The following is a 10,205-nucleotide window of genomic DNA, read 5'->3' as shown; positions in this document are numbered from 1 at the left end:
AAAATATTACCATAGACCAACAATTTTAATAAACATGGAAACGTGCAAAATTTTTCAATAAAATAGCAAATTGAATACAATAGCACATCGAAAAGGTCATTTCCTACAATCAAGTTACATTTATCCTAAGAATACAAGATAAGATATATAAATCAAAAAGAATACCTTACAACAAAACAAAGGTAAAATTATATGATCACCATAATATGTGCAAAAAAAGCTTTTGATAAAAGCAACATTGTTTTACGAGAAAACCCCTAAAGAAATTAAATTTAGAGGTTTCTTACCATGTCATAATAAAGACTGTATATGACAAACCCACAGACAACATAGTACTGAAGAGGGAAAAGCTGAAAGCACGTTCTCTGATTGAGAACAAAATAAAGGATGTCCAGTGTCAATGGTCTTATCATATAGTTCTGGAAGTTTTAGCTGGAACAATTAGACAAGAGAAGGAAACAAAAGATATGCAAATAGAAAAGGAGAAAGTCTAATTATCCATGTTTTTAGATGATGTGATTCTATTCTATTTTAAAACCTAACATTTCCACTAAAAGACTATCAGAACTGATAAGTTCAGAAAGGTAGCAGGAGACAAAATCAACACATGGAAATTCAGTAGCGTTTTTATAACCAATACTCAACCTACTCAGAAAGAAATCATGGATGTGATCCCATTCACAGTAGCTACAAAAACAAATAAAATCCCTAGCAATAGTAACTTTTTCTGTGATATTCTGCTTCATTTCAGGCCCAGACCAATGAAATCAGCCGAACCTCTGAAACCATGAGCCCAAAAGAAACCTTCCCTCCCCTAAGTTAATCTTGTTATGTATTTTGGTTACAATGATGAAAAGTTAACAAACACATAAAGAAATTTCAATTTTTCAAGACTTGCTTTAGGAATGTACAAAACGTTTTGGGAACTGTTTTTCCAGAGTTACAAGGGAAAGGTAAGCTGGAAATCAACATGCAACCACAGGGTGACATCAACCAGCCTCTTTTCCTTCTTCATCACTCACTGGAATGTTTGCCATCATGGTGGTTTCCAGAGTTTGATTCAGTTAAGGTGAGAATGAAATTGGCCAAATTATGCCAATGTGCATGTATAAATGAATACATTACAATCAATCCCACTTTTAATTACAATGCACCAATTAAAAATAATAAATAGAAGGGAAACCAGTAAAGTAGAGAAAGGGAAGAAGGAGGAGGGGAGAAGAGAGAAGAGTGAAGTACTGGGGAAGGAAATGGGGAATATAGGACTATGTCACAATGAACCTCACTATTATCTATAATCCAATGAAAACAAAGGAAAGGAAAGAAAATGAATCCTAGAATGACTCTTGTCTTCATTTATCACCTTTTCTAGAAAGCTTTGCATGTTATTCACTTGTCCACATATTTATTACTTCTATTTTATACTATCATATTATGTATTTTCTATTTCAGTGTTTATTTTATGTACTGGAGATTTTGGAAAACAAATCCCAACTTCTATCACTCTGTTAGTCTATGAAAATTACCTGTGTTTTTACCGATATCTATATGGGTATAACTGTGATTACAACTTAAAATTTTCAAACCAGATGTTGTGATACCGGCCTGCACACTAGTTTTAAAATTTGAATTATTCCCCAGTTAATTAAAACAGGTATATTTCATATATTAAAAAATGAAGAACATCTATTGAAGTCAACTATGAGCCAAAGTTCAGTGGCAACTGCTTTTCTAAAGAGAACCTATGTCTTCCCGTTCATCATTATTCCCATCGGGTCCTTTACTCATTTATGCTAGTTCCTGATAGAGAATAGGATTTGATTTATGACTGTCAGTGGGGAGAATTCGTATTTCATCTTGGAGAACCCCATATTTAATTAGATTTGTTCATTTGCTTACCAATAAATGAGACCCGCAAAAAGATACCCAGTTCCCAAAGAGCAGGAATGCAAAAGCCTAGGAGTCTATGCACATTCTCAGGAAGATGTGACTTTCAAATCCACTGGACTCGTAAGATTTTCTACATATCCCTCATTGTCAACCTAATGTGTGAATGCTCCCAAAGTTAGGGAATGCTTTCCATCTTCCAGAAATCAGATCATTTAGTTGAGCAGTGTGTGTAGTGATATGTGACTTTATTCCCTTTGACTCTGGAGGCTGAGGCAGGAATATCACAAATTCAAGTCCAGCCTCAGTATTTTAGTGACCCCTAAGCAATTTAGTGAGACCCTGTCTAAAAACAAAGAATAAAAAGGGATGGGGATGTAGCTCAGTGGCCAAGTACACCTGTGTTCAACCCCCAGTACTTCCAAAGAAAAAAATTAAAAATTAAAAAAAAAGATCACTTAGTTGCTACCGTAATAACATCATTCTTATTATCTCAGTGTTGGAACATCAACCATTCATAAATGACATTCACAAGGAAGGAGCTGGAAAGATTGCTTTGGACTGGTACAGCTAGGAAACAGTGAAAAGACTATGATTAAAAAAAGATACCAATCCCCAAAATAAATTGATATATTACCCTTCTCAGGCATATTTCTATACTCTCAAGACTCTGTATATAATTTAGATTGATAGTATTTTTCTTTGAATCTATAAGGATTATTTTTATATTAAGCAATAACATCCTTATTTTAAATTCCTAATGTTGATCTCAATTTTATTTCCAAAATAGAATTTTTATTGTTAATCAATACTTGTTCATATTTAACAGCAAAAGTTTAATGAGTTAAAGATCATGGGTTTATAATTTATGAACTATCTGTTGCATTTGATGGAGTTTGATACTGAGTAATCCACAAAAAAATGTGCTTGTAACCGAAAACTTAACAGGCAAGTAATTACTTTTATTTGTAAACTGTGAAATCATAAATAAAATACAAAACATAGTGTGCTATTATGACTGAAGGAAAGGAAAGTAAGTCCAAGGACATTTCCTCTAGCTGCAGCTGTTCTCCTTTCCATCTTGTCTGGGGTAAAATTGAAGCTTTTGTAATTTAAAAGCCCAGGCCTCAGTGGGAGGGAATAGAGGAGGGGAAAACACAAAAGGAACTCACACCTGACTGGCACCAGAGACCCCACCTTAACAGGTCAGTGACCCCAATACTATAAGCCCCCGAAAGTTCCCAATCCACACTCCTGTTCCACCCTAATGGATCAACTGACCCCAATACAATGAACCCCAAGAACTACCCTCCTGGCCCACCCTAAATGAAGCCTATGAAACTCAGATCCTTGCTTTAGCCCACCGCCATTTTCTTCCCCCAAAATGAGCCACATCATATCCGTGTTTGTCTGACGGACTCCACCAATGAACAAAGAAGAGCTTGCAAATCTGAGGCCTGCTTCCTGCCTCCTGCCTCTGTCATTTGTGCGTCATATGTGCTTACATTTTGGTTCCTTAATCGAGGAAACAGGAATAAGATGAAATTGATCCTTTACTGTCCACCCCCAACCCTTTCCCCCTTCCCCAACAGTCACATTAAATGGCCATTGAGACCTGGGAAGTGACCACTGAGTGTCTGGCACCCTCATGGTCCTCTGAGGTCAGGGGAATGCCCAGCCACAGCTTGTGCAGCTATGGCCAGATCTCTAGACTGCTTGTTTCCCCCCACATTCCTCCCTTTGCCTACTCCCTGCAGACCTCCAAATCAGAGACCATTCCCCCCGCCCCCAACTCTTTCCCTTTTCCAGCAGCCACATTAAATAGCCGATGAGACCTGGGAAGTGACCATTGAATGTCCAGCATCCCTGTGGTCCACTGTGGTTGGGGAATACCCAGCCACGGCTCATACAGCTACAGCTAAGTCCCCAGACTGACTGTTTCCCACACCTCCTCCCGCCACTTCTATAGAAGGACACCCTCCACACCTTCTGAGTTCACTTTTACTGAATGGCTGCCAGTATGCAACCCATAACTGACCCCAACTCTGGACTAGGTTTTATTTGCCTTTTGCTACAAGGAAGGAGCAAGGATTTGTATCAAATCTTTTCCTGGTGCTGAAGGCATCCACTTTCTGATCACCTACCTAAACCCTTACAATCCTCTTCCCTATCTCCCCCCTATATCCTGCAGACCTGCAAATCAGAGACCTCTTTGCCATTTTGTTCCTGTATCTAAAACTGGCCTTTAAATTCTCCAGAGCAGTAAGAAACCATCTGGTCTCCATGAGACAGGTATCCTGCCCTGACACCCTGCCTTTTGGTGCTCTGGGACCCTGGGAGTTGCCAGATTAAGATTGGTGATCCCAGACCCCAGTGGGAGATGTCCAGTCACCTGTGACATAAGAGTTCAGGGGACACTCCCCTCTTAAAACATCACTTCCATTGAGCCTCTCCAAACATGGGAGTTGTCCAGTCAATTCCCAGACACACCCCATTGGTCTGTCTCTTTACCAAATTTTAAGATCTTCTATTTCCAAACCTATTTCCAAACTGATTTCAAAGCTGAATGCCTCATTAAGCTCAGCACTCAAATTTGGCCACAATACTAATTAGATAATCTGTACCAATGACCCAAGTATGGGACCTTTGATCAAGAAATTCTCCAAAATTAAAAAAAAAAAAAAATTACCTTATTACAGAATGGCAACTTGTCTGAGAGTCCTTACCTTCAAGTTCTCTTTTTCCTTCACTTAGTTACCAAATATACCACCCTAAACCTTCACACTTCTTCTGGTACTCTTTTCTCCCTGTCCAATTTATCAGTGGGTCTGCACCTGATACCCATAAAAAGCATAGACAATAAATTAAGGGCCCCAATGCTTCCCAAAAGCAATTTCTAGATATTGCTTTCAAGACTTTTAAAAATAGGGAAGACAAGGCCAAACAGGAGAAAGAAAACCATCTTAAAACTAAACATCAGCTCCTAGCCTGTCATCCATAGCCCTAAAAAAGCCACCACTGCTCATGGCCCCACCAGACTCTCGAATACACCTCCTGGATCCTGTTTCAAATGTGGGCAGACCAGATACTGGGAAAAAGCTAGCCATAACCCAAGGCCCCCCACCACGCCCTGTCCCAACTATAGATAGGCAAAGGGGACACTGGAAGGTGGACTGTCCCCAGGGAAGGACCGCTACCCTCAATGCAGCCAGCTTCCCAAGTCCCATTCTCTGAGTTGCTGGAATGACAGGATACCAATTCCACTGTCCTGTCACATCAGATAATACATCTGAGGAGCCCCAAGTTATAGAAATGGTGAATGGCTGAGCAGCAAGTCAACGTTTCCCTTTTCAAGACATTTTAAGGGCACAACTAGCTGGTAAATGTCCTCCCTAAACTTAAAATAATTATCAAAAAATTAATTAGTTTCCTCCATTCTGAGTGTGGTTCTGGCCCGAGGTCATAGAAAAAAGAGTCTTACTTCAAGCCTTTGTCCTCAGCTTATCTATGAAGCAAAAATTTAACCTGTTTGTCACTAAGAAAGGAGACATACTCCTGGAAATAATCACACAAGAGAACAGACCAGCCCAACAGCCAGCGACATGTCTCAGTAAGGAGCTTGACATAACAGCCTCATCCTCAAAAGTAATGGGAAATCTAATCTGAACCTGGCCTGATTACTAACGGGTAAAAAATAGTTAAAAAGCCCTAGGCATGAGGCTTTTAACCCAGACTGAAGCTTGCATTGGAATGTAAATGGCACAGGCTCAGCAGGGGACTAATCTGAGACTGAAGGAAAAAAGGGAAAAAACTGTCAGTGTAAACAACTAACTGCAACACAGGGAAAAATATAATTTCAGTACTCTCTCTCTCCCCTTTCTAACTGTCCCTCTCTCTCTCTTTCTCACTCTCTCATGCTGCTTTACTAAAATAACTAGCAGCCATGTCATGTTTTCTAGGACTCTTGTTTTTTTAAAATTCTATGTTTTTGAACTCATGATTTTGATCCTGCATGCCTAGGTTAACATGTTTTTCTGATCAGGTCTATTTTATTCAACTATAGAGGTTTTTTACACTCTGTTTTGTACAGAGGCCAATTTGCAAGGGTTGGTGCTCAATCTAACAAGTTCTATAAAGCTACAAGGCCTTTGCTTTTGTGTATGAGTGTCCACTAGTGTATTGTCCTGTCTACATGTGTGTGTGTACCGAAATTGGCATATCGATGAATGAGCACTCATAAATTAAAATTTTAAAGTATGGATCCAAGTAACTTTGGTTCACATGGTTTGAAGAGTTCAGTTTACATTGACTAGACAGAGGAGAGTGAAGGATGTCTTTAAAGTTACTAACTCACAGGTTTATCTAGGTGGTCAAGCAACTAGTAAAATGTAGGTGTATAAATCCATTGTTTTCAGGATTTTATTTCAAAGAAGGAAGAGGTGAGTGCTGTTCAACACACTTTTCTGATACCTTGAATTTTAAAAATAATTAGTATTTAACATATGGAATTAATCATAAATGTGTTTGTTAGAGGTATCTTATTAATTTACAAAGTTAAAATGCTGTTAAATGTAACATCAAGTACTCCTAACTTCTTAAATTTCATGAAGTGATATACTTGAGCATTGTGTTTTCATAAACTAGTAAACAAACAGATATAATTCTATGTACAAGAGGTCCAAAAGTTTTAAATATGTTTTAATTTGAGTACTGTAAATGACATAAAGTATTTTCTTCTTATTGAAATGGAGTATATATGTGGGGCACAATCAGTTAAAGCTATTCAAGGTTTTCCCCTAAGATCAAATACTAATGTACTGATATAAATCCAAGGTTTAATCTATGTGTTAAAGTAACAAGAATTTCTTAACACATTAATTTACTCTTAACTTTGTGTCTGTTAAGCTTTATTCTTTAAAGCAACTCATCTTAAAGGAATTAGGGTCTATACAACTCAGCAACAACTATTATTTTCAAGTTTTACACTGTATTACAGAATCTAAATTTTCCTTTAAAAACCAAATTTGGTTAATATAAAACATAAGTATAGCGTAATAAATATATTTATCTTCCAGTTATACAAGTCTTTAAAGCAGGGGATTTAAAAGAACATTTTTATCAAGCGTTATTTTCCAAACTAAAGTTATGTTAATTTTATACTTATAAGAATAGCAAATTTAATTGGGGATTTACTTATATCACATAATGTTCCATAACCAAACCTGAGCCTTATGTTACCTTTTACAATGAGAGAAAAATGTAAATGTATTTCTAAAAGATAATAAGAATCTGATCTGTTTAAAGGATAAGATTGTTAAACATGAAAGCATTTGTCACAAAAAGAAAGTTAAAAGCTCTCTTAGCCTTACTTTGACTCATGCTTTGAATATAATGTTACATTGTGTTAACTGTCATTCATATAGACTCAGGAAACAATATTTATAAACTTTGTAAAATGATATATTTAAGAAAGAGGCAAAGATCAGCTTCAGAAATACAACACTTCATCTAATATTTGTGAATAGCCCCACCTTACCTGAGATAAGACTCTACCTCTCAGAATGACTTGTGCTGACAATATAGTCCAACTCGTAGAGTGGTTGCCAAGAATGCAGAAGGATGGGGGTTCGAATCCCCAGCACAGTGCGATGGATAGAAAGAAAAATAAACACTTCAGTTAGAATGACTCCAAAATAGGCCAGACTTCAGTTCATTTAAAGTTGTGTTCAAAAGATTGTTTTCTTATAAAGATCACCGTGATCTCATACAGGGGATATATAATGTGTAACTCAGCCAAAATTCAGGTTAGCTATTACACAAACTGAATGTTTTACTCTTGTTTATTTCATTTTGTATTTTCCTTGTAAATTCTCTAAATATTGCCTGTTAATGTTTTTCAATGCTACTGAAGCCTGAATTAAGGACAGGCAGTTAATGTAGAAATAGGGGATCGGGTCAAATGGAAGAAATGAAGCCATGAAAGCCACCTGCCTCTGGAAGTTGGAGACTGCCCCTGGGAGAATGGAATGTCAAGGACCTCCAGAGCCCATTGATTACCAGATTTACCTGCCTTTATCAAGGACAGAAAGCAAGGAGATGCTAATTAATGCCCACTGGGCCCTTGCCTGGCTGAATCACTTCGACCTTCCCCATGCCCCATTGGCTTCTCACTTTTTAACATCTCACCTGCAAAACCGGGCCTAGTCAGGTAGGCAGGAAGGAGAGAACTAAAGAACAAAAGAAACCTTAACCTATAAAAGATGTAGGGTGCACTCACTTCTGGGGATTTAAGAACATCAGCCATTGGCCCCCTTCTCCCTCCTGAGAGAAGTCTGTATTATTACCTTTAAATAAAACCTGCTTAATATGCTTGCCTTGGTGTGCTCCTCTAGTGTTCAAACTTTAGCATTAGAGGGAGCAGAACTCGTCACCGGTAAATGGCGATATCACTACTTCAAGAACAAATAACCTAGGTTAATTTGGGATGACAAGCAATCATCTAAAGAACAGGTTAGATATAAGTTTAACTTCCAGTTCTAATACAGACCCCAATTAAATAAAAGGGATAAATGACTGTAATGTTTTAGACATTAAAGTTAAAATCTTTAAGTTTGGTGAGACTGGCTTGCTGAATGTTTAAGATCAAGGCTTAAAGATTAATGCTGAGAATAAAAGGATCCAAAACACTAATATATGACTCCTACTCTCTGAGTCAGTCTAAACCCAGGGAACAAGGGGACTTTTCTAAGGGTTTTGCAACTCAGGGCCACTTGATCTCCCAATCAGGGAGATTAATGAGACTAATGAAGAATGGAAAGCCAATCAATGCACCTGCTGCAAAGAGGAGGGTCATTGGAGAAGGGAGATATCCATGATGCTTCCAAGGGAAGCCACCTCATCAAGGATACCCTAATCCATCCTAGCAAATGGCACTAAAAGAACTAAGATGCTGCTCTCAAGTTCCCCAAGAGTGACCCCTGAGGGAACTCGGCTGACTCTTAACAGCAGATAGGAACAAGATCAATTTGATCAGCTTGATCTTAAACACATAGCAAAAAAAAAAAAAAAAAAAAAAAAAAAAAGGTATAACCAAAATATAGCCATTCCTGGGCATTTAAAAAGAAAAAACTATTGTTCTTTTAACAGAAATTAAGATATACACTTATATCAGTTCCACAGCCCTGATGCCTCCCAAATTCTGAGTTTTTTTCCTTTGTGAGGTTATATTTATACTTACCTATGAAAATTAGACTGTCCTCTGTGACTTAACCTTCCTTACTCCTCAAACTGATATTTTATCCCACACCAAAGTCTACTCATTCTAATAAGAACACACATCAGACCGAGAAGAGCCCCCCAGATTTTTCACTTACTCAGAGGGCTAAAAATCATCCACTGAAATTGGCCCAAGAGCAATGGAATTAGGAAACTCTCTTTGCTATAAAAATAGTCAGTACACGTTATTGCAAATATCCTACAGGTCACCAATTTGTACTGAATTCACAAAATCAGCTGGACTTCCTGGCATCTATTCTTCTGCAAAACTGGTTGGGAAAGAATGCTATTTCTATGTAAAGCAATTGGCAGTGATACCAGACAAGGTTAAACAGCTCTAGGACCACCTGGAATACGGAAAATAGATCTAACTCAGGAGCCCTTTTGAATCTAGAATAGTGATTTTCAATATAGTAAGTTTAAACATGTAATCCATTTTAATATTTCCTTTCATAAAGAATTCTACCTCACAACATATATATTAGGTCCCTATGTTTTATTGTCTAGACCAATTCAAGTACAATGTAACACCTTACAAAATATATATTATATTATATATGAGAACTGTATGTTACAACAACATGTAAATCAGACTATACAGCAGAGTCCAGGATAAACTGTTTTGATTCCCAAAAGGCCAGTAGTCTCTTGGTTCCCTGTAAAAGTACTAAACATTTTATCTGATGGCTAATAGCTGGCATTGTTATGTTGCTGGAGTAATTGCTTCTGCATCTACCTTCAAAAATTTCAAAAGAATTTTACTGATACCTAGGAATCTCAGGTACATATTGATCAGGAAATTTTAAGTGAGATTCAACAATTAAAAGATTCTGTTATATGGCTAGAAGAACAAGTACAAGATTTATGATGGACTCAGAGACTTCAGTGTCATTACAAAGTTATCCAATTTTGTGTTACTAGAATTCCGTATAATGATACTGAGGTTCAAAGGCAAAATGTATATGTAATCACCTAATGGGGCTTGAGCCTTTTCATAATGCTTCTTTGGATGTGTTGAAATTACAATCTCAGGTTCTGGCCAT

The sequence above is a fragment of the Sciurus vulgaris genome, assembly GCF_902686455.1.
Source record: "Sciurus vulgaris genome assembly, chromosome: 7".
In the NCBI taxonomy this organism is placed as follows: Eukaryota; Metazoa; Chordata; class Mammalia; order Rodentia; family Sciuridae; genus Sciurus; species Sciurus vulgaris.
Note: the sequence above shows the minus strand (reverse complement) of the source record.